The sequence below is a fragment of the Ornithorhynchus anatinus genome, chromosome 12 (assembly GCF_004115215.2).
Source record: "Ornithorhynchus anatinus isolate Pmale09 chromosome 12, mOrnAna1.pri.v4, whole genome shotgun sequence".
NCBI lineage: Eukaryota > Metazoa > Chordata > Mammalia > Monotremata > Ornithorhynchidae > Ornithorhynchus > Ornithorhynchus anatinus.
The window spans coordinates 20,724,072-20,750,027 of record NC_041739.1 but is presented as its reverse complement, the minus strand read 5'-3'; the positions used below and the strand labels follow the sequence as shown (position 1 = coordinate 20,750,027).

General features: G+C 42.7%; 1 protein-coding gene across 5 annotated transcripts in view; it reads right to left on the bottom strand.

Moving 5' to 3' along the window:
- FBXW7 (F-box and WD repeat domain containing 7) overlaps nucleotides 1-25,956 on the bottom strand; it is a 217,178-nt gene that overhangs the window by 153,594 nt on the left and 37,628 nt on the right. For 4 of the 5 annotated variants that reach the window (XM_029076398.2, XM_039913749.1, XM_039913750.1 and 1 more), the window contains one exon: nucleotides 2,731-2,781. The exons of the other annotated variant lie outside the window; for it this stretch is intronic. The gene's annotated coding sequence lies outside the window, so the exon portion shown is untranslated. The remainder of the gene's footprint in view (nucleotides 1-2,730; nucleotides 2,782-25,956) is intronic. 5 annotated transcript variants of the gene reach the window in all.

The following is a 25,956-nucleotide window of genomic DNA, read 5'->3' as shown; positions in this document are numbered from 1 at the left end:
GCATCTATGGTCCTGATGTTAAGTTCGATGACTACAGTCAAGCCTATGCTGCTCTTTTCTCCTCCCCCCACCCCTGCCCACCCCATTCCTCCACCCTACCTTCCTTTTCTTGTGCCCACCCCATTCACTGCATCCCCAACCTGTCTTCCCAGCTGCAATCCCTCCGGGCAATTCTCCAACCAAACTTGCCCCATACTCCAGGCTATTTTTCTTTACTTGAACTCTACGCTGTAGCTAACGTCGCTGGTTCGGCTGGCCCGGCCGCCACTTCTCTGAACCCCTCCCACTTCCTGGCTGGGAGCCCCAGCTACTCATTCCCTCAGTTGGTTTTTCTCACCCAAACTGCTCTCTCAACATCCTACTTCCCACTGACTCCTTTTCCTCCCATATTATTTTACATTATTCTCTGCTAAATCTGTTGCATTGTACTCTCCCTACATTTGGTACAGTGCTCTGCACATAGTAAGCACTCAATAAATACGATCGATTGACTGATTCTCAGTTTTAGTGTTTCCTACATCTGTAGGATTTCCTCCTCTAGACTGTAAGGGAAGGTGTCTGTTATAGTGTACTCTCCCACTTAGTACAGTGTTCTTCTGCACACAGTAAGTGCTCAATGAATACGACTGACTTTCTTCTTGATCTGTTTTATGACAACAGTTCTTTCTCCAGCACCTTGTCTTATCTTCTGCCCCAAATGTTCATTCATTCATTCAAATCATATGTATTAAGCACTTTCTGTGTGCAGAACACTGTACTAAGCGCTTGTTCAGTACAGCTCCTTTTCTTTTCACCCAACTCCTTCCAGTAAGGGTCTACTAAGTATGTGCAGAACATCTATCACCAAATGCTGATGCCTTTTAGTGACAGATACACCAACCTACTAACTATACCTCAATATCACCGGTCTCCCCGCCAAACCCTTGCCCACATCTTTCCTCCTGCAGGGAACTCTCTCCCCCTTCATAATCATTCGATCGTATTTAGTGAGCGCTTGCTGTGTGCAGAGCACTGTACTAAGCATTTGGAAAGTACAATTCAGCAACAAATAGAGACAATCCCTGCCCACAATGGGCTCGCATCTGACAGACCACCAGTCTCCCCACTTTCAAAGCCCTCCTAAAATCGGATCTCCTTCGTGAGACCTTCCCTGACTAAGCCCTCATTTCCCCTATCAGACCTCCTGTACATCTCCCCATCCAATTAGTACAGTGCTCTGCACAGAATAAGTGCTCAATAAGTACCATTGATCGACTGATTGTAGAACAAGAGGACAGTCCTTCAACATGTACTCCATTTATTCCTTGAATGAAAGCTCCACGTTTGCCTTTAGGCAAAAATGACTGAAGTAAAGCCAAAATGTTTTGATAGAACATAAAAGTAAATCTTTGTAGTATTTTATTAAATAAATTGCCAAGAAATTAATTTATAACTTTTGGTAACTATGACAACACAAAAAGGCAGGCAATTAAACAAGATTCTCATATTCTAAAATACAGGGCTTTAGCTAATGTGTATTTGAGTCAAATATAAAATAAGTGGGCGGGGAAGAGGATGGGGAAGAGTATACGGAGGAACATGGAGGAGTAAGACGAAGAGAATGAAGAGGATCTAAATCTATTTGCTCCCCCATGAGTAGTGCTAACCCTGAATAATTCAAGTAGGCAGCTGCCTTGGGTGCTAAATATAATGAAGTCCCTTCTTAGGAGGAACAGACAGTAGGGAGTACTTTCAAATAGAGACAGAGTCGCAGAGATTGGGAGGTGAGAAGAAACCCAAAACACAAACACGTCCGGTTCTCCTAAAATGCTGGAGTTGTGTTTCTGCAAAACCCCACTCTAAAGAAAAAAATTCACATTGTAGTTTACCCAGTATGGGCACAGAAACCCTTTCTAGCGTGGCTCAGTGGAAGGAGCCCGGGCTTGGGAGTCAGAGGTCATGGGTTTGAATCCCGGCTCTGCCGCTTGCCAGCTGGGTGACTTTGGGCAAGTCACTTAACTTCTCTGTGCCTCAGTTACCTCATCTGTAAAATTAAAACTGTGAGCCCCATGTGGGACAACCTGATCACTTTGTATCCCCCAGCGCTTAGAACAGTGCTTTGCACATAGTAAGCACTTAACAAATACCACCACTTATTTATTTATTTTCATTTCTACCGATACTTCAGCAGGCTGATTCCAAACTGGTGTATGTTGGCAGAAGAACATTCCCTAATCTTCAACAAACGCTCTAGCCAAAGCACATAGTGAAAACACACCTCATTTGGGAGTACTACTATCATATTCTAAACCTGGGCTTCCAATTTACATCTTCTAAGTAACTGATAGATTAAACCTTATATCAATCACTCACTTGTTTTTACTGAGTGCTTACTATGTGCAGAGTCCTGTACTAAGAGCTTGGGAGAGTACAATATAACAGATTATTAGGTAGACAGGTTCCCATCATGGGACTCTGAAATGGGACTAGAAACCATTTTTACAAGTTTGCTCTTGTCCCCGTGTATGCATACTGCAGCAGTGCATAAGAGTGGCTATCACAGAAACAGGTCTTCCTCCTCCTCTTCCTCCTCATTTACTTTGAGTAAAACTGTCTGCCAAAGAAGCCTACATTTTTCTTTCATTCAGAAGCAGAACATGGCCCTGCATATATAAAAGGATGAAAAAACATTTCATGTTTTAAAAAAACAAGACATTCTAAAGATAAGGGATGGAAAACATAGTTACTCACCAAATATTTAGATAGTCTTTTCGTTATCCCTCTGATAGTCTAAGATTATCCCTAAATAAACAAAATTGAGCAGTTATTGTCACAAACTGTAAAATGTCCACTTTTTAAAAATCCTAAAAGATATTTAACAGTCTCAAACTAATTTGCATCTTATATTAGCATAAAGTCTTCTATATTGCACTTAAAAATGGAAAGTGCATAATAAGTATGATGTACAGTACATTAAGACACTTTCTTCATCTATGAATAATTTATTAAAACCATACAACCAATAGAGGAACTGACAGTATGAAAGAATGGGCAGGCAAAACATACTATAGCCAGGAGAGCATATGAACCATCGTAAATCAGGTGAGAAATGACTGATTCTGGATACAGGATCTAAACTGATCCATAGATACTCTCATATATAAGTGTCTTAAAAAGAAGTCTGCTGAAAAGAAGTGACAAAGCCCAGAATTTCTCCCCAGTCCAAATCCTACTGTCTGCCTCCATGACTAGTAGCTGGCAGAGTATGGTATCCGGTAGAAGCAAAATGTCAGGAGATGTCAAAAAAAAATGACAACGGTGAAAACCTAGGAAGATCTGTAAAGAAAACTCAGGCGAATAAACACTGCAGGCTTCAAAATGACCTCTCACTGGGACTCCAAGTTCACGTGCCCTCTTCAGAAAAACATTCAAGGTGCAAATGATGGACTTTTTAATAGGTAAAATCACCAAGGTACATTACACGAAAAAGTCACAAGTGGAACAACATTGTTAAGTTATGATGACGTTTATAATGCTAAACTGATTAATTTAAGATGAAGTAACACTATCCAAATATAAAATAACTCCGGGCTTGGGAAAAGAGGCTGGGGAAGGAGAAGAGGTTGGCAGTGGGACGACGAGGAAGAGGATGAACACGGTATTTAAGCACTGACTCTGTGCCAAATGCTGCACTAGTTGCTGGGATACACACAATCCACCCAGGTGGGATACAGTCCCTGTTTCACATGGAGGCTCACAGTCCAAGTGGGAGGGAGAATATAGGTGTTGAATAGCCACACAGAAGAGGTGGTCAGAGACCTGGCCCAGGGCAGCAAGGGGATAAGCAGTACAACATCCTTAAGATACGCGTCTGTGAAAAGCCCATCCTTCCCTATACTCCTAACCAAATTGCTGAAGAATTCCAAGAGACCGGGAAGGGGGGCAGGAATTCAATGCCTCTCTAGCCTCATTCATCAAAGTTGCCTTAAGTCACAACTGCTTGCAGACCTTTTTGTGTCACTTCCCCTGAAAGTAATATGCAGAATATTGATCCAGCCGCAAAAATGTCAGCTGGACTCTACGACAGATACTAAGGGGGAGTGATGGCTTACACCATGTTTTAGCGTGACTCAGTGATCTACTGGAAAATGCAAGGGCCAGGGAGTCTCGGGTTCTAATTCCAGCTCTGCGACTGAGGAAACTGCTTAACCTCTCCATGAAGGAGGTTTTGAATGTGGCAACACTTGCAGTCTGTTGGGTTTGTGGAGGGAGTTCCAAGCAAACAGCCTAAGTGAAGGCTTGGAAGTGGTAGAATGAAGAAGCAAGTATGAAATGAAGACTCAACGTGGTCACGGACTGGGGCCTGGGGGTTTCATGCAAGTCAAGAGCAAGCTGGAGCCCCACCCCAAGATCATCCCAACTCTGCTGGATTCCCGGGTGGCTGATAGCTACGAGGACCAATGTGAAGGTTCAAGTCTCCTCTAGGAGGGGCCCGATGGCTTGATTCCCAGGGTTGCTGCCCTCAAATCACCTCAGCTTTCCAAGCACCCACTGGCACTGCAACATTCACCCAAGCAATATAGCAAGGCACGCTCAATCTATCAACAGTATTTATTGAGCCACTTGGAAGAGTACAATATAACCGAGTTGGTAGACACGTTCCCTGCCCATGAGCTTTCAGTCAAGCGAGACTGATCATGGTTACAGTGCTTCACATGTCTGTTTCTTCCACCTTGCCCCACTCATGTCCATTAGCTAACCTCTCCTTTCAAGCTCCCTTAATCTGTTCACCATCCCTGCAAAGTCACTCCTCCCTAGACTGTCTGGCGTTTTGCCCACAGCATCCCCTATATATGCAATTGCCTGCCTCTGTTCATCGTTCCAGTTACATCACTCCCAATCTTTCAAAGAACATATTCTCTAAGAGGTTCTTCCCCAACTGTGAAGGAGGAGACTGTTAATCGAACTGGAATAAGAATCACTGATCTCATAAAAATTCTAAACCTTCTCCATATGCAGTTTTATTTACACCCACTCCTTTTCTTATTCAATTTGCTGAATGAATGAAAGTTAGTTTGTAGGTCATGGGAATTTTTAAACAATCAGTGTTAGTTTTAAGACAGCATGGTCTAGTAGAAAGAGCACAGGCCAGGGAGTCATAGGACCTGGGTTCTAATCCTATGTCACTTGCCTGCTGGGTGACCTTGGGCAAGTCATTTAACTTCTCTGTGCCTCAGTTTCCTCATCTGTAAAATGGGGATTCAGTACCTGGTCTCCCTCCTATTTAAACTGTGAGCCCCGTGCAGGACAGGGACTGTGTCCAACCTGATTGGATTGAATCTACCCTAGTGTGTAATACAATGCTTGGCACATTGTAAGTGTTTAATAAATCATTACTCATCTTTATCAAAAGCCTGTGTGCTGAACACTTTACTGGGTGCTTAGGAACAAACAAAAGTATAAACTGTAGTCAAGGAGGTTCCAGACAAGGTTTGAAATGGATGAATATTTAACAGTTAAAGGTGACCATATATAAATATAAGTGGATAAATTAATAAACAATAAGAACATGTAAGCACTGATGTGGCTAAAACAAATAAGAAGTTACCCTACAAAAACAACACTCGGTCAGGCCAAGTTTTTCAATCTCTGCATTCCATTCACAATGGCAGATTTCCTCTCCCTATTTTTGTTGTTCCAATTGGCATCAGCCGTACGTGCCTAAAAAAAGTGTAGGCTTCGGGCTAGGAAAAATGTTAATAAAAACTGAAATTGAGACTTTGGGCAAGCACACCATCCTTCTTTAGGCTATCAGTGCTTGTTAGTATTGAAACAGGATCATCTGGGCCCCCAACTCACATATTTCCCTCTCTTGGCAAAGCCGTTAGGGTATCCAAAGCTGTGCCCTCTTCCCTCCTTTTCTCCCATCCCGGGTTGGGGGGGGGGGGGGGGGGGGGGGAGGTGGAGTGCAAAGAAGGAAAGCACCACCTCCAAACAAGACACAAATAGAAAAGACAAATCCTCAGAGTGGCATGGCATGGGCACCAACTATGGTCCACTAAAGAGCACACTCTGGCTATCCGAGTACCGACTGGCAAGTTTCTTCGAGAGCAAATGTGCTTTCCAAAGAACACTTAACAGCGCCTCACCACCACAGCACTGCCTGGACAGGTAGAGTGAGATGATAAATTTTCAGATAATAAAAACCTCTGCAATATGACGATTTCAGGTCAACCTGGTATGGAGCCCATTTAGTAGCATTTTAATGCCCAGCCCATTCACTCTTCTCTCACCACCACGCTTATAGTGGACAGAGAGATGTGTAAGAGTTGCCAAGAGTAGATGACTGGCATGCAGGTCTATAGTCCTTTTTTGCCTCCACCTCTTAACTGAGTAAACACCATGAGCTCATCAACGGGCCTATAGATGTAAAGAAAAGTTATGTTTTGTTCCTTATCTACTTGTATTTGGCTTAGAAATTTGTTTCTTCAGTAGTCATGGATCACTATTCTGGGATTCTCTTCCCAATTTCCAATCCATTTTTCTTACCAACCAATCGAGGGAATTTATGGAGTACTTACTGAGTACAGAGCACTATACTAAGTGCTTGGGAGGGCACCATACGACAGTTTTGGCAGACCCATTTCCCACCCACAACAAGCTTACAGACTAGAGGGGGAGACAGACATTAATATAAATAATTCTTTGTATAATTTTCCCTTTGATTTCTTTTTTAAGCTATCCCATCTATTCTGGGCATGTGATCCAGGATTTCTCTGGTATCAGAATCAAGGCCCAGGTCTAAACTAATTCCCACTTAGGTCTTTTTACTCAGGGTTAGCAGTCCTTTGCACACAATAGGTGCTTAATAAAATCCAACAATCAAACTTATTGAGAGCTTACTATACCCTTTCACTACTTCTCAAGTGAGGGGGGGATGGGGCCCAATGCCCAACCCTTGGCCCACCCTCACCACTGAAAGTAAAGATCACACTTCAACGTAAGTACATGACCAGTTCTTTGTTGCTCTCCAAGACACTTAATTCATTTGGAATTTTGTGCAAAATAAGGAGCTCAGGGGTCCTGAATCAATTAATCAAGAGCATTTACTGAGCACTTACTGTGTGCAAAGCACTGCTCTAAGTGCTTTGGCAGAGTACAAGAATAGAAGCCTCTAAATTCAACTGTTTCTGAGGTTGATCATTATTATGGAAAATATCCTTTTTTTATTGGGGGGTAGGACCTCTTTTTGTGTGTTTCCTCTCATTTTGGATTGTGAACCCATACAGAACAGCTTTCCTGCTAATTGTCACTATATTTTCCCTGGTACTCAAGTTTCCTCACCCTTTTCCTTACTATCCTTCACACTCTCTCATCTTTCATATTTCCCTGAAAACAACAAAGTAACACTGGCCCACATCTGTTAGTCGGCAAGTATTTATTAAGCAGCCAACAGCCTACAGCACAGAACAAGGTCCTTAGGGACAATGTTAAAGAACAGACATTAACTGGTTTCAAAAAGTTTGCGGTTTAATAAAGACTAAAAATTCTTAAAATAAACTTAAAAATATACACATACTCTGAGAATAAAACAATCTTATAAAAACTCAAATTGTAGTAAGAGACGGAAAAGATCAATGAATTATAAAATAATGATTTATTGGTTATTTTTCCCCAACCTTCTTGCTATTTGTTAAGGATTACGAATTATGAACTGGGGAGGCAGTGACCTACTAGAAAGAGCATCAGGAGCCCTACGTTCTAGTACCGGTTTGGCCATTTCCCCACTGGGTCACCTAGGGCCAGTCACTTAACTTCCCTGTACCTCAGTTTCCTCATATGTAAAACATAGATTCAATACCTGTTCTTCTTAGATTGTGAACCCCTTGTGAGACAGGGACTATGTCCACCCTGATTATCTTGTATCTACCCCAGGTTGTGGTACCAGTGCTTGGCACAGAGTAAATATTTACTAAATTATCATTACTCATATTTGTCAAGGGTCTATGCGCTGAACGTTTTACTGGGTGATTAGGAACACACAGAAGTATATTCAATAGTATTTATTGAGCGCTTACTATGTGCAGAGCACTGTACTAAGCGCTTGGAATGCTGTAGTCTAGGAGGTTGAGCTGTACAATAGGGATTAAAATAGTGTTCTCTCCCCAAACCTTAGAATGAGAGTCACAATGTCCCATCTAATTAACTTGAATCTATTCCAGCACCTAGCATAGTGTGTGGCACATAGCAAGCACTTAATGTCATCATTATTATTATGATCATTAAAATGATTTAAGTCCAAGAGAGAAAAATGGTTCCCCTTAAAAAATTCAACATGAGGTCTCAGTATGCATTCACCCACAATTAATAGTACTGCAAATTTTACATTTAGAAACTCCTATGAAATATTCTAAATGTCGGCAGGATTATCACATTTTGCACATTTAGAAGAGAGATTTTGCAAGAGATATCAGATAACAGTAGCTGGGATCCTACCCGAAAAACAGACTAACCAACAATCTTTCACTTATTTTGGTGGTTTGGGAGGAGCTCTTATTTCTACACAGAGACCTTTACTGTCACCACTTCTCATTACCTACCTGGGGCTTTCTTGGGAGGAAGTGACAGCCACACAGAAAAATAAGACCTTCCCCTTCTTGTTGCCTCTCTCAAAATACACTGTGTTTCACTAGCAGCTGAAAGCTATAGCCCAAGAACCTGGAGTAGAGTCAATAATAGGCGTATAGTCTTGGTACTGGCATGTTTTATGGGCAGGGAACGTGTCTGCCCATTCTGTTGTATTCTCCCAAGCACCTAGGAGAGTGCTCTGCACACAGTAAGTGCTCAATAAATACCACTGATTGACTGATTCAAGTTTTAGGGACTTAAGCCTCAAAACCTCAGGCCTAAAAATCAGAAGGCAGCAACTTCATTGAGCAGTTACTACATTTTTATCTGGTTATTTCAATGAGATATCACACTTGCCCAGCAATTTTTAGATCTCTGACTAAATACATAAGGTTAGGTTGGAAGCCCAACTGTTGACACAGGTCTAGAGAATTTTGAAAATAGAGTTGTGGATTATGAGGATTTTAATCAATCCTTCGAAATGCCACGAGTCTGTCTGTTCCTTTTTGAGGAACCTGGAAAAGTAGCTTCAATAATCCCTCGATTTATTGTACAATGGTTTACCACCAATTAATTGGTGCTTGCACTTTCCTTTCGGTCTAAAATAAAATCATTCTATTAAAAATTGAGTTCATTTCCTCCACCTTTTTCACTCACAATTCATCAGCAATATAGAAAGGAAGATATCATCTAGAGTGTAGCCAATTCCACAGTAGTGGAGAATTGGGAAAGCAACACTAATAACTGAAATCCAGTTACCCCCAAAACCTGGTTTTAACTATGTGTTTTATCATTCCCTCTCAAAGCCTTTTACCAAAGGTGCTAAGAAAGAACAAAATTAACTGATTTGAATTTCACTTCTTGTCTGGCCCAGCCCAACCTTCTAAGTTTGCAAGCAGTGACAGGAGCAAAGGAACAGTAGCTCTAGAATAGAGGAAAATGGAAGAGCTGGGATAAAACCCCATTGAACTATCATTATCTAGATAATCAGCAACAAAATAATGAAAAGATCCCAGGATCTTTTGGGAATTGTAATAAGGGGATGGCATTACAAATCAATAAAAGATAAACATTTTCCCTCTCTCAAATAAAGCCGGGGGGTTCAAAAGAACTCTCAGGGGTCATGGCGAAAATAAGACTGAGTCTCACCACTACAATGAGAAAACCCAAAAGAGGAAAGTTCATACCCAGTTTAAAAAGATAAATATCAAATCTGTATTGCTTTATAAAAGTTATATAATACATTCTTTAAAAAATTAAAGCCTGGTAATTCAATCACTCAAACAGGAAGATGGTTACCAAATGCTCAACCTCAGAATTTGTCCTATCTACTGAAGGCAGGATATAAAAAAAGCTTTATTTAAAATATTCTGATAGTTAAATTAGAAATATCTCTCCCTTTATCCTGGATTTCTTCTCCTTTTACAACTAGGCTAGATAATCTGCTAAATGCTTCAAATGCACGTCTTGCACTCACTCTAAAATAAAATCAGTATCCACTTAAAGCTAAAATGATCACTCCACAGCTCTCAGCCATTCTGCTTGCCTAGATAAAATTCAATAGGCCAGTTTCTGGGGAGAAAAAACAAAGGAAACCCATAAATGGGCTTAACACCTTTTGTTGATCACAAATGATAATGAACAGCCCATAGCTGAGCCACACAAACAATTTCAGAAGCCAGGAAGTGAATTCTTGGCCACCTTAAAACTAAATAAGGTCAATCAATCCATCCACCGTGTGCAGAGTACTGCACTAAACACTTGGGAGAGTACAATACAAGAGAGTTGGTAGACACGTTCCCTGCCCACAACAAGCTTACTTTCTCGAGGTCCACTGTTTTTCATTTTACTTTTTGTTCATCAAAATGTCTTTAAAATGTGCTACTAAAGCATTCAGGGAAAGGATAAATAGCTACATCAATGTGGCTGAATTTCAGAATGGGTGAGAGCCTTCAGTTTTTTCATTCTTCTCCAAGAATCTCTCTACTAGGCAGCCGTAAAGACTATTGCCAAGGCGACCACCAAAATGTGTCATTTAAAAACTACAGGGAGTAAGGCAAGAAATGTATCGTTACCACCTTGCAACAACTTCTGAATTTAAGGTCTCTGAAAGTCTGCAATTTAGCATGCAGATTAAGGTAAAGGATCTTATCATAACCAGGAGGAGGCTGACAAGGCTGTTACAGACTCAGAGCTGTATTAACAGCCAAACCCAGGGCTTTCACTCATCACTGAGGAAGGTAAATGGCCCTGTACATACTACATATGGCAACACCAGAAAGTCCCGAGATCTCCCCCTCATCACCAACAGAGAATCCTGCAGATGGACAATATTTCAGTGATTGTCTAATAATGCTTTCCGCTGCTCTGAATGAGAGTAGTGGTGCCGGGGCGGGGGGGGGGGGGAGGCCTCCAACTTTTGAGGAAGGCATTAGTCATTCATTCATTCAATCATATTTATGGAGCACTTACTGTATGCACAGCACTGTACTAAGCGCTAGGAAAGTACAATCTGGCAAGAGATAGAGACAATCCCTACCCAACAACGGGCTCATAGTCTAGAAGACAGGTTCCAAAGCCATGAAAAATGGTAGGTTATCTGGAACTAATGCCACTCCTATAGACATGTGCAAAGGAGGTGTGAGCAACCCTACAAAAAATGTCCTTGGCCATTCTTATGGCCCACAAAGGATAAATACCTCATTCTGGTCCCCTGACTGATATTTATAAAACTCTTAGCTGATCGTTGGGGGTAGAGGAAGGGGGCATAGCTTTGGCAACTTGGAAGTTTCCAAGGAATCAAATCCTAGATTGGGGCTGGTAACCCAATGCAATTACCCAAACCCCATCTTCCACCTCAATTCCAATCTCACCATACACCCCCGCCTCAATGCCACTAGGCACCTTCCTCCCTTCTGACTTCCCACATAATTTTGAAAAATGAAAGAATATGAGACTAGGAATGAAAAGTGAGGGCAGAAGAATACATGTAACTATGGCATTTTAATTTTGTTTCTTTTCATTATTCAGTTGCTACTGACCTGAAAACGAGGTCTATATGAATGGGAGATAGAGTTCCCTCCTCACTTTCCCCCCTCCAAAATACTGTCAAATCCAAAAGTGATATATTTTTCTTCAAAACATCAAAAAGGAAATGCATCAGATGGAAGTATCAGCAGACTATAATTAAAAACAGTGCCTGAAGTTATAGTTTAATTTTGACCCTACTTTTTTTCTGCAGTTTCTTTAAAGCCTGGCCCTGAGTTCACATTAATCTGTGTGACTCCTCTAAACTTAAACACAATTTAATATAGTCAAAATAGAAAAATATGAGGCGGTGATTGGCGACCAAGAACGAGGGGAAGCCTTAATCCCTGTGGACTCTGTACATCTTATATTTAGCATCTTTGGAACTGCCTAAAGATTAAACATAAGGACATTTTCACTTCTTACTGAAATACAACGAAAAGAGATTTATTTATTTTCCATATAAACCACAAGAAGTAATAAATGAATGTGTGTATGTGGAGAGTTACTGCACCAGAAACCTAAACTAAAATGGCATCAAGACTGACTTCTTCCTTGGGTCCTCCCTCTCGCCTGGAATTCCCTTCCCTTCATATGCAACCACTTTCCCTACCTTCAAAATCCTCCTAAAATCACAACTCCTCCAAAAGTGCTTCCCTGACTAAACCCTCATTTCCCTTCCCCACCCCCTGCATCACCTGTGTCCTCTAATCTTCACCCGACCCTCAGCCTCACAGCATTTATTGGCACATCCTAACAGTCTGCCATTTTTCCTTTCTGGAATTTATTTTAATGTCTCTCTCCCTCTACACTGCAAGTTCCTTATAGGGAGGGATTACATCTACCAACACTATTTTATTGTACTTCCCAAATTCTGAGTACAGTGCTCTGCATACAGTAAGTGCTCAATGAATACCAGGGTGTGTGTGCGTGTGAGTGAGAGACAGAAAGAGTGAGCGAGAACAAGAAAGAACTAGCACTAATTGAGTGCTTTCTTTAAAACCAACAGGCAGATATTTCTGCCTGAGATGGAAAAAAAATGGACAACCATTAGTGGTAAGTAAGGAATGGAGAAACAGGCAGAATAAGTTTTTAAAAAATGATCTGGCCAGCAGAGGTACTATAAACTGAAGATGTGAGACTGGTTAATGGTAGATGAAAAGCAGTGTGGGCTACTGAATAGAGTATGGGTCTGGAAGTCAGAAGGACCTGGATTCTAATCCCATCTCCATCACTTGTCTGCTCTGTGATCTGGGGCAAGTCTTTTCATTTCTCTGTACCTCAGTCACCTCATCATAAAATGGGGATTAAGACTGTGAGCCCTATGTGAGACAGGGACTGCGTTGAACCTGATTAGTTTGTATCAACCCCAGCATTTAGAACAGTGCCTGGCACTTAAGTGTTTAATGAATATCATTTAAAAAATAATAGCAGTATTTAAGCACTTACTATGTGCCAACCACCGTACTGAGTATTGGGGGACGGACAAGATCACCAGGTCCCACATGGGGCTCACAATTTAAGTAGGAGAAAGTAGGGTTTAAGTAGGGTTAAACTAAGGCACAGAACATCAAGCAACTGGCCGAGCTGGGATTAGAGCCCAGGTCCTTTTACTCCCAGGCATGTGCTCTTTCCACTGGACCACACTGCTCTTCTATGCCGGGAGATCAGCAAGGAAGCTGAACCACTTGTCAAGCTGGGATAGAACAAGTGCCTGGATCAGCATGATGGCTATATGGATGGAGAAGAGAGGGTGGATCCTGGAAATGTTCCTGTGGAAGAGGTGACAGGATCAGGTGACAGAGTTGATAATGGGGGATGAAAGAAAGGGAGGTGTCAGGTTATGGGTTTGAGAGGCAGGGAAGTTGGTTGTGAAGTAGTTTCTGCAGGAAAAATTGGGTGGAGAAGGATATGGGAGGGAAAATTAGTTCCATGAGTTATATAAGAACAAATTAAATACATACCCACGGTTTTTGCCTTTCTGAATTTTCAAGTAATTTATTTCATCGCTCAATATAATTTCCCAAACTAAGGGATTTTTCTACATTTTCCTAATAAAAATAAAACAATTACCACTTTAAATGTCCATTACCTAGCCAATGTTGGATTTGGAAAAGCCCATGGCCATTGTCATAAATTCACTGTCTGGTAGACACAGTAAAGCATTAATAGCTAAGCCAGTATATGATTCTAAAAGCACTCAGACGACCAATACTATGAACATCTCATTTTAAACAAAATACAGTACTTAGGCAACCAAATGCAGATTTTTAAATCAGTAACGTCTGCTTCAAAATATTCTAAATGGTAAATTATTTAGGGGAAAGAGATGGGAATGAATCAGCTGGAAGGATCAGAAATACTCGGGATTAGTTTTTGGTGAGTGTTTTCTTCTAAACGGTTCCCACAGCAATGGAGCTAGAGTCCTTTATTAGCTTTGCAAAGTAGCTACTCACTCATAGCAAGTCATAATTTGGGTAGGGGAGTGGCAATCAAGTGAGGATTTCGTTTCTGAAAAAGCTGCCTACGAAATCTCCTTGGGGGAAGTTGGGTTTCACAGAAAATTCCGTGCTCTTTTTTTGCATTTAGTAAACAATAAATTATTCAGGGTTATAAAATTCACTTGAAGTACTTTGCCAGGCACATTCTTATCCCTCAAACTTCCTAATTATTGGCCTTTCCATTGCTCCTTTCCACTTGTAGAAGCCGGGCAATAAGGACAGATGACTAAGCCAGTAAATTGAACTATTAGTTTGCCGCTCAAATAAAAATGATGGTGGAGCTTAAAGGTTGACTGATGATGCATCTGAATCATTGAATCCATGAATGTCAAATATCCAAATCTACCTTTCTCTCAACGGTGTGTGTGATCGTGCCTTGTTTCTATTTGCGAGACTGCTGCACTCCGCTGGGGAAGAAGGAGCCACCCCAGAAGAAGCTGCTGCTTGCTTGTTGCGGGCAGAGGATGTATCTGTTTATTGCCGTATTGTACTCTCCCAAGCGTTTAGTACAGCGCTGTGCACACCGTAAGCACTCAATAAATATGACTGAATGAATATTCTCCAAGCTCCTGCTGGGACAGGAATCTCTTTCTGCTTTTGCTTCACCCCATTTCTCAGCACCTAGCGGGGACTGTTTCCAACTCAACAACTGGGCTTCTGAGGCTGGTCCGTTTATCTGACTCTGGGGTGGGGTTCAAAGAGGAAGGTTCCTCATTTTCCAAAAGAAAGGGGAACCTCATGCTACCACAGCTGGGCTATATCAATCAGTGGTATTTATTGAGCGTTTACTGTGTGTAAAGCACCGCCTAAGTCCTGAAAGCGCAATACAACAGGGTTAGGAATGAACCCTTGCCACTAACAGTCTACAGTCTGCAGATGTAGATGCCTCTCACCAAAAAACCCACTTTATAAATTAGAGTATAGTGCACTTGGATTAACCAGGTGAGTCGGTTTTTACCCATAGTCACCATCATGAATTTGAGTTTCAATGCTGTGGTTCAAATTGTTATTTCAATTCCTACTGCCACATTTTAAATATGATAAACTAGGTTCTCCACTTTTGTGATGATCCATTCCATTTACAGACCTAGGGTAGTGTGTTCACCTTTGGAAAAATGAGAGTTACAAATGACTCCAGTTAGAATACAAAGGGAATTTAATTTATTGACAATATCTACGAAGTAAAGTATCTCCCTATGCTTGAAGTAAAGCACTGGGTTAAGAACATCACTAAAATCATTCATACTAAATGGCAAAAGTGACCATAATAATTCATTTGGAGGGGTACACTGGGAGCTGCAAATGTTTGAAGTTATATGCCTTGGCAGATTCCTTAATTTAGCGCTAATGTAAATCAGAGATAATGAATAATACTCAGAAAAGATACAGCATATGGGACTAACTACAAAGAGAGAAACACCACTCTGGTTGATGGTTCTGCATCTTTAGTCTATCAATGCAAAATCGAATTGGCCACCTTAATTTCTAGTTGACAGGTAGGTGTCAGCAACACATCAGAGCACTACTTCACACGTCCCAGCCTACCCAAGGGGAAAGGTGTAATCAAATATGCACCAAGTTCTAAGGAGGAGGGTTAAGAACACCCTGGGGACAAATAACATGCCACTGATATTCTTGTTGAAGTTCTACAGAGCAGTATGACCGGAAGACCAGACAGGAATAAGAAAAAGAAAGGTAACCCTCCGGGTGCCAAGGAACCTCAAATAGTTATCAACCAGCTTAAATTTCCAGTTCCGAACTTTGGGGAAATTCCCCTAATGAGAAAATGACTGATGTGACGAAAGCTACAGCTTTGGCCTTCAAATACCTATCGACCCCGGTTTACCTCCGGCAAAACCGAACACACGAAGACGGAAGCGGAGAAGCGCGTAACTGGAGTTCCCAAGCCCTGCTAGTAGTCCCCAGACCGGGGGAACCCGGGAGGGGAAACTTTCCTCCCAGCATTGAAGCTATGGGTGAATGAGAATGCTGGGGAAATTAAGACGAGTGACTACTGGGGACAACTAGGGGGTAGGGACCAAAGTGACCCATTTTCCCTCCTTTGGAGAAACAGCCATTCTCTGACTATAATTGATAGACAAGAATAATAATTATAACTGTGGTATACTGAGCATTTAATTAGACATAAAATAATGACACAGTATGACCTACCGGATAAAGCATGGTACTGGCAGTCAAAAGGACCAGGGTTGCAAACCCAGCTCCACCACTTGCCTGCCGGGTCAACTTGGGCGAGTCACTTCACTTCTCTGTGACTCACTTACCTCATCTGTACAATAAGGATTAAGACTGTGAGCCCCACAGAGGACATGGACTGTGTCCAAACCTGATTAGCTTGTATCTAACCTCAGTGCTTAGTACAGTGCCTGGTCAATAGTAAGCATAATACCATAGAAAATTAAAAAAAAAAGTCTGCCCCATTCCCTGTCACACACAGGGCTCACAAAGGGGGAGGGAGAACAGATATTGAATCCCCCTTTTCTGCATTCAATCATATTTACTGAGTGCTTACTGTGTGCAGAACACTGTATTAAGTGCTTGGAAAGTACTATTCAGCAACAGAGAGAGACAATCCCTGCCCACAACAGGCTTACAGTCCAAAATGGGAGAAGACAGACATCAAAACAAGTAAATGGTCATCAATAGCAGATGAGGAACCTGAGACCCAGAGAAGCTGGGTGACTTGCTCATAGTCATACTGCAGGCAAGAGGTAGTACCCATCCTGTGCTTTTCACACTTCTACTCTTTTCCCTCTTACCTCACCTCCCTTTCCTTCTCCCTATTCTTCTACTTGAGTTCTCTCCTTCTCTCCTTCTGTCCCTCTCCCCACACCTCCCAGTTTGCCATTCCTTTTGCTTAGCCTTCTACCCTCACCCATGTTCCTGCATACTAAGTGTGTGGGACAGAGATTGTGAGATGAGATGGAAGATGAATGTGTGACTTCTCACCTTGCTAGCCATCAGGTAAGACGATTAAGCAAGGCAGGTGTTTTCTCAGGAGAGAGAAGGACTGGGGTTAGAGAGGAGGACTGGGGTTGGCAATGGTGATTAGGCAGTGTGGATGGGAGGGGAACTGGGGCATCAGAAGGTAAAGGGCTCCCCAGAGTAGACCTAGGAGAACCATTCTTCTGCTCCCATCATCTTCTAGTCAGTTCCCATTTTCCTTGCATCCCACGCTTAAGTGAAGCAGCGTGGCTTAGTGGAAAGAGCACGGGCTTGGGAGTCAGAGGTCGTGGGTTCTAATCCCGGTTCTGCCACTTAGCTGTGTGACTTTGGGCAGGTCACTTAACTTCTCTGTGCCTCAGTTCCCTCATCTATAAAATGGGGATTAAGACTGCGAGCCCCACGTGGGACAACCTGATTACCCTGCATCTACCTCAGTGCTTAGAACAGTGCCTGGCACATCATAAGCACTTAAATACCATTATTATTATTACCTCCCCAGGGTCAGCATCTCTAAAAGCTAGTTGCAAAGGAGGAGAAGGAAGGATCCTGGCTGGGGTACGAGCCACAGGCTCGAAAGACCGGGAAGAAAACGTGAGAGTGAAAAGAATGAGATGAAATTTTTAGCGGCCCAGGCAAAATGAGACACTGGGATTTTTCCACCCCTGCACAACCACGTCCATCTGTGTGTTTCCTTCATACTAAAAAAGAAAGTGCTACTGACTGTGAAATTCACCCATCGGTGCCTGAAAAAGCCAAAACAGGACCCACAGACCAGACCACAGAGTACACACAAAAACACCATCCCTGGCTATCCTAACCCGTTCCTCTGCAGCACCGAGTGCTGCTTTTCACATCTGCCTTCTTGTCTCACGATCCTTAGTTTCTTCTTGAAAAGAGCACCTTTTTTTTTCCAATTGCAATACAGGGCAATCCGTGTGCAGCAACTGGTTTCCAGCTTTCAGATGCGAATTGAGCAGTGTTTGAGGCTTTATTTTACTATATCCTTAAAATGTTTGCCTTCTTCTTCTTGCTTTCACTTTCTCAATTTCAGGTGGCCAAAAAGCAGCACCGTGTTCAAAGATTCTTCTCACATGTCCCCAGCAGCCCTGTTGTGCTAAAGTGATCATAGCTCCAATACTGAGAGTCTGACTTCACTCCAGGACTTCATTGTCAGTGAAGGTGACGTGACAATGAGAACTATTGAAGTAGATGGGAAGTCTGGATTTTGCAGGCACAGAGACGGGTGGACCGTATTCTGATTTTGTTGCTCTTAAGCCTGGAGCTTAATACAAGACTCCCATCATACTGTTTGATGGTCTCTGCCAGGATTCCAAGTCAACTTGATGTGATTTTCTACTTTGCTTATCGTTGGATCGTTGATCAGTGTTACTTAGATAAGAGAATTCTGGGGTAGTTTTTAACTGTGGGTCTCCATTATAGGTTCTTGGTTGAATGTACCGCTTTTCTGGGCCAGGTTTTTCTTCAGGCCTATCATCAATTTGAAATGGTTGGCTGAACCAGGCAAGTGATTTACAATCATTTGCATATCTTCTTGACTAGGTGCAGTCAGAGCAATTCTCAAATGACTGTCTCTAGGATTTTAGATGAGATTCAAAGTCTAACAAGTTAGAAATGTTTCCTAGGGAAAAGGAAGCAAATTTCTAACACCTGCCTCCAAGTCTCTTGTAGCACCCTCTCCCCGTAGGGCTGAGACTATGGCCGACCTGATTATCATATATCTACCCTGGTACTTTGATCTACACAGAATAAACACTGTATATATCCTCTACCATGGCTGGTTAGAATAAATTAAAACAGGCCCAAACCACTATGCATCCCTGTTTCACTTCAATGGCAATGGGGAATGGATTGAACAAGGCATTACCAGTTCTGACTCAGCCAGAGCCGCTGTCATGAAGTGGTCTCTGCATTTTTTTAATGGTATTATTTGTTAAGTGCTTACTATGTATCAGGTACTGTTCTGAGTGCTGGGGTGGATTCAAGGTTGGACATAGTCCATAAACCACATGGGACTCACAGTCTTAATCACCATTTTTCAGATGAGGAAAATGAGGCACAGATAAGTCAAGTGACTTGCCTGAGGTCACACAGCAGACAAGTGGCAGAGCACGGAACAGAACCCAGGTGCTTCTGATTCCTAGGCCTGTGCTCTATCTGCTGCTTCTCTAATGAATTTAATGAACTTAAAGGGTATCCAGTTTTACTAAGTTTCCAGAGTCCAGCTCTTCTGATGGCGTACGACGATTTTTCTAAAGCCTAAGAAAATCCTCAAAATGTCTTGGAACACCTACCTTCTTTCTATCTAACAAAAGCAGGAAAACTCATGTCCATTATGCTGCAGTGTGATCTGACGCCACATCACATTTCTGGAAGTCAGTTAAATGATATTCTCCAGTCATCGATGTAGGAGAACTCTGGCTGGGTTCTTGCCGGTAGAGGAGAGCAATAATCTGATCTTTCACCTATCTTCTTAAAGATGATGATGATGGTGGCACTTTTGAGATCTTGTGACACCTCTTCACTGTCCCATATGTAGAAGAGGAGCTGCGGTAAGAGCTTATTTAAGCAGCTTATCCTCTCCGTACTTATAGACCTCAGTGAGCATGCCTTGTGGGACCGGGTACACTGCCATTTTTCAGTGTCTTTACTGCGATTTCCTCAGTAATCTGGGGTGTGCATGTCATGTCTCTGCATGTTGACAGATGTTCTGTGTTTTTGAGGAGCTTCACCATCGATGGCAGAATGGAAGGGTTTTGAAATAGCATTGCCATTCCTATAGAATTCCACCTTCTAAGCATTGATGCTACAGCCCTTATTCACGCTTCAGCTGCACTGTGACGGCATTTACAGTGCCATACAGTGTCTTCAATGTGCAGAAGTCCTGGGTCTTGAACTTCTACAGCTAGGGATCTTTTCTTCTGCTTTGGCATCCCACATCCTGCTGCACGTATTTTCTGGCACGCCATGACAGTTCTTGTAAGCCCAATCCTGAGATGTCACAGGGTATGTTGGTAATCATTTCACTGCAAGTTGATGCTTTATCTCTGAGTCATTTGCATCCCACCAGTCTTAGCCCTTTTTTGACTTGATCATCTTCAATGTCTTGGAGCTGCCTGGCCAACAACATCATGGAGAAATGCCCAATCATTGTTTATATTAGGGAGTCACATCTGAGTTTCTGAAGATGCACTCCAAATTGCTATTTCTCCACTGGAAAAATATAAAGAATAGAAGAGATAAAAACTATAAATTATAGAACCTGAACCCTTCCAAGTAGTGTAGTTTACAAACCAGAGAAGTACATTTGGTTTTCACTAAATGATTATGGAACTCAAGATCCAGGAATTAGAATAATGGATGTAATGCCTAATATGTTTTGCTAATTTATTTTATAATGTATATATTTATAAATTATAATTTAAATTATAAATATAATTTATTTGTTTTATAATAATAATGGTATTTAAGCATTTTACTATGTGCCAGGCACTGTACTAAGCACTGGGGTGGGTACAAGCAAATCAGGTTGACACAGTCCCCGTTCCATATGGGGTTCCCAGTCTTAAATCCCATTTTTTAGATTGAAGTAACTGAGGCCCAGAGAAGCGACTTGACTAAGGTCACACAGCAGACAAGTGATGGAGCCGATATTGGAACCCAGACCCTTCTGACTCCCAGGCCTGTGCTCTATTCACTAAGCCACACTGCTCATCAATAGTAAACTGAACATGTGCTCAAACTTCTACAAGGTTATCAGGCTGGGCTGCTTGGAGGTACAAGGTTACAAGGTCTCATGTTCAACCCCGTGCAACCCAGCACACTCCTACCCCCAGTACCAAAGAGCCACGGCCCAGAGCCCCCATCCACAGCATGATGGCAGAAGTGAAATGGACCTCTAAAACGTATAACCTTGACACTTTCCTGTTCTGGACTGGGGACGGGAGAAGGGAGAGGCTCTAAACAACTTTCCTGAGCAGCAGTGAAACATATACATACATCTTTGCTTGATTTTAATTCTTAGTTTTTCAGATTGTCCTTCCCTTGCTGGCAGGAGCTTTTTTCAATTTCTATCTTCTTCATCTATTCCCATGCACCCCCAGACAGCACTGTTTGCACTGTAGGCCCTCCAAGGATGTTGGCAATAATAACAAAAAAGATGAGTCTACTAAATGTTTTATTTTGTATCCTGCAGAAGCTGTCTTTACCTCCATCACTCCCAAACTACTAAATCAGAGTCATCATTCACATCTGAACAACTGAACACCCATCTTCTTAACCAAAAAGAAAGGGCTGCACTGTCTGGGATTACGTAGGGATGGCTTCGAAAAAAATCAAAGCATTAATTTATCCTTGGAGCATTAATATGAAACAGTAGGGTAGGTACTTCTTCACTGTGTAAGAAAGGACTCCGGTGGCAAGTAGAAAGTAAATGATTCACCAAAGGTCTCACAGCTAGCCAGTGATGGAGTCTCCTTACTTCCAAGGTGGCAAGCTCATTACATTCAATTATAACATCATTTCTTTAGGATAATATGCTTTGAGAAGTGCCGACTAAGGCTAACTGTGAAACGGTTTTTTTATATAGACAAAGTCACTAGAGCCAGGCTAGGTTAAAAAAACAACTAACTTTACATCTATCCTAGGACGTGCCATTTCATGTTTCAAAGGGGAAAAAAAGTCCCACTGTTTTGGCTTTAAAAAGCAGTGGGGTTTTTTTAAGAATTAGGATTTGAGATTTACAAAAGCATGTCTCCTTTCAAAACCATCGGTTGTAATCAACAGTGCTTAATACTAAGCAGTTAGGAGTGTTAAATCTAGGCTGACCAACTGGATGTCCACCTAATCCTATATGAAATTATCAAAGGGGGAAGCTATGGGAGGCAAAGAGGCATTAAAAGAAAGCATCACACAAACTAAAACAAACAGATAAATCAAACTTGGGCAGCCCATTTGTTGAGTCCCAGTAGTAAGGCACAACTTGTCCTCTCTATGGAAAAAGTCCTTATCAAAGGCTTTGCTTAAAACAACAGGTGAACCATTTCGTGTAGATAATCCATTTTGTTTTGACTAAGGGTTTATGGACTTCTAAGAACTTCACTAACAATCAACCCTATTTATTGAGGACCTTACTGTGTGCAGAGCACTGTATTAAAGACTTGGGAGAGCACAATATAACAGAGTTGGTAGACAGTTCCCTGCTCAATGTGGGCAGGGAACTATCTACCAACTCTGTTATATTGTTTAAGAGTTTAAAGAATAAAAGAAGCATATCCCTCCTTGACCTATCTAGGGTAAGGCAGTTAGGTGGAACCCCTCTCCCTTCCCTCTCCCCCCAAACACACGCAGTGTTACACTGCTATTCTAGCTGAGCTGTGCAGCTGAAAAACCTATTGCCAAAATGAAAAGCAGGGGCAATCAGCTCAATATTCCTCAGCATATTATTCACTTTCTGATTAAGCATGATCGATAGCAATGCCTCTTGCAAGCTTGTCTCACACTACCGACCCCAATAATGGAATTCTCCAGGCTGCACTGACTCCCCTGGAGCTCAGCTATGGTCAAGACCTCCAATCCACAGCCGAGCATGAACGATACACGGTCTGAAGCATGACTCTCATCCCATAGGTGGACTGGGTGGCTACCCAGTTTTGAAGAACCACTATTCCTTCCTATTACTTTTCATCTTTCAAAAGCCTGCAGCGCTCCACTGTCGTTATTTGTGCTAACTCTACTGTTCTACTTCTCTGGACAGCGCAAGGTCAGAAAGCTAACATCTACCATATCGATGCCCATTAATAGTGGAAGCAGCAAGGTGGAGTGGAAGGGTACCCGTCTGAAAGCCAGAGGACCTGGGCTCGAGTCCGGACGTTGCCCATGACCGGCCGTGTAACCGTTGGCAAGTCACTTAACCGCTCTGTACCTCCATTTCCTCAACTGAAAGATGGAGATTATAATACCTACCTTTATACTTATCTCTCAGAGTAGTTGGGAGGGCAAAAATGAGGTACTTAAGTGTGAGGGCTTTGGGAATAAAAGTGCTATACAAAACCAAGGACAATGCATTTAGTTCAGTGTCTAAAAATCACTCTACCACCAACAGTCACATAATCATCTCTGCCTCACCTCCTGTACCCTCTGGACACTGGGATCTTTCCCTTCCAGTAACATGTGGTGACTTAGGGGGCAGAGGGGAGAGAGAGGGGGCAGGGAGGTTTTACCTTAAAAAAGCAATATGCATCACAAAAGAAACTGCAAAGAAACAATCTGCAAATTGTGCTTTTCCTTCTCTGCCTCTTCCATCTTCCTACTGCTCTTTCTCTCCTTTAACCATAAACACCATCTGGCCATCATCCCCCAAAGCATCCTCCTCTTTCTGCCTCCACTATCCTGGTTCCCTTCTCCCTTTGCTCAAGGAGTGACCTCTCTGCACTAAATGATAAATCAAGGCAAGATGAACAGCAAGCAGAGCTTCATGTTCTTTTCAGCAATTTTTCATTTCAAAACTTAAGTGCGTCTTCCAGATTGGAGAGTCTTATGAGCCAATAAATGCAGTACTTCATTTGAAAAAGGAGCCTGTAGGGGCTGAGCATTAAAGGATACTCAAAAGAAAACCTTCAACCATGAGCATCCTTCAGAGTCGTTCATTACACGAAGATGTGGGCTACAGGTGCCTCACTTAAACACGATTAAGCTTACACATCAACCCCACGCTGACCATCACCCTTCCGGGCAAAAGGAACATGGCCTAGTGAGAAGTAGCGTCGTCTACTGGCTAAGGCACGGCCTTGGGAGTCAGAAGGACCTGGGTTCTAATCCCCATTAACTTGTACCTACCCCAGTGCTTAGAACAGTGCTTGATACATAATAAGGGCTTAAAACTCCATAAGAAAGAACTACTCACCCAGAAGAAAAATTCCATAAGGGGGATCGACTCTCTAATAACAGTAATAATGATAATAATAATAAAACTATACCATTTGTTAGGGCTTTACTTTGTGCCAAGCACTGTGTTGAGTGCTAGTGTAGATTATTAGGTTGGATACCGTCCCTGTCCTTCAGTCTAAGAAGGGGAAGAGCAAGGATTTACTCCCCATTTTCAAGAAGAAGAAACTGAGGCACAGTTAAGTTAAATGACTTGCCCACAGTCACACAGCAGACAAGTGGCAGAGCCGGGACTAAAAGCTAAATCTTCTGACTCCCAGGCTCGGGCTCCCTCTACGAGGCCATGCTGCTTCTCTCTTTCCTTTGCACACATGAGGTGTTCAAGCATGTGTGGTTGTCTGCAGGGAGAAGAACTCCAGCAAAATATTCAGCCGTCATATGCTCAGAAGCCCTGGCTACTGCTACAGTGCCCTTTTCCCAACTCAGGGAAGCAAGAGGAGCCAGAGTATCACTGATCGGTGTGGCCCCGGGTCAGGGCCCTGGCGGATGACCAAGCCAATGATGGGATATCCCAAAGCTTACTCCCTGCCTCACTCACTCACCCACCCACCCAGCTCATGCCTTGCTGTCCCCATATGGCTATGGAAATGCAGCTCTAGTGCCAGGCCAGCTGACTACATACCTTTGTCCACCAACCCTTTCATTACACCTTGCAGACACACAAAATGGTGGGTGTTTTGTTTTTTTTACTTGTAAGGGCAAAGTTAATTCATCTCCTCACCCTCAATAAAGGTTTACTTCGTAAGCCCCAAGAAGGAGATCTCTGAAAATGCACCCTTTTCTCACTTAAGTTTTAGTCTTAATTTTCTTAGCCTCATGCTCATCTTAAGAATGGACACCCATTTATAAAGTATTAATTCACCTCCCTTCACAAAACAAACTATTCAGTTGCCTGCACATCAATATCTCTAGACTGTAAGCTCTTTGTGGGCAGGGGATGAATCCGTTATATTGTTGTATTATACTCTTCCAAGTGCTTAGTACGGTGCCCTGCACACAGTAAGCATTCAAATATGATTGACTGATGCAGACTGCCAATTATCTTACATATTATAGTAAAAATAGTGCAGAGCACTGTCCTAAGTGCTGGGAAAGAGTCCACAGGTGGGAATTATACACAGACCCTGTCCCTCAAGGGGTTTACAATCACCTGAAGCCAATGTGTTTTCTAAGATACCAACTGGAAAAGGGATGGGGGCATGTGCACGAGCTCTATGGGGGCAAGCAGGGGGACGACACCCTCGAGGCTGGTACCGAGGCTTTGCTCCCACAGCTCCTGGGGCAGAGTGGGCAACTGAAGCTATTCCATCCTGCCCCTTGGATCCAAAAAGGGACCAGAGACAGAGGCAGCATGGCAGTTTCACCTCTTGCCTCTGCTGGCAGGAGGTGAAGAAAGAGGAAGATGACACTGCCAGGGCTTTCCAGGGCCTGAGGGGGCCTCTTCCCCACAACCCAAAGCAGACTGATCCTCCTCGCCCCTCATCCCACCCACCCGGGAGATCCACCAGGGACGAGGCCCGCCGGAGACGTTGCGAGAGCAATGTGCAACCTGCAGGGCCAGAGTCAGTCACTGCTCCACTTGAGGGGCAAGATCCATGGCCACAGACAGAGGTTGGGTTGCTCCACTAGTTACAGCTGGCACATCCTGGCTCCAAAGCAATGTGGCTATGGCACAGGTCCATGAGGTTCCCTTCTCCAGTGGATCCCCACAAAGCAGGTCGGCATTGGGGGAGAGTTGGGGGATGGAAGAGCACAGCTTCTCCTCATGGGGCTTCGGGCTGGAGTGAGTGAAACATTCTACAACCAGTCCCTTGTTCAGCAAGGACTGGAAAAGCCAGCAGTCGAGAAGGAAGAGCTAGCGTGAGTTCCTTTTCTACCTCCCTTTCCTCCC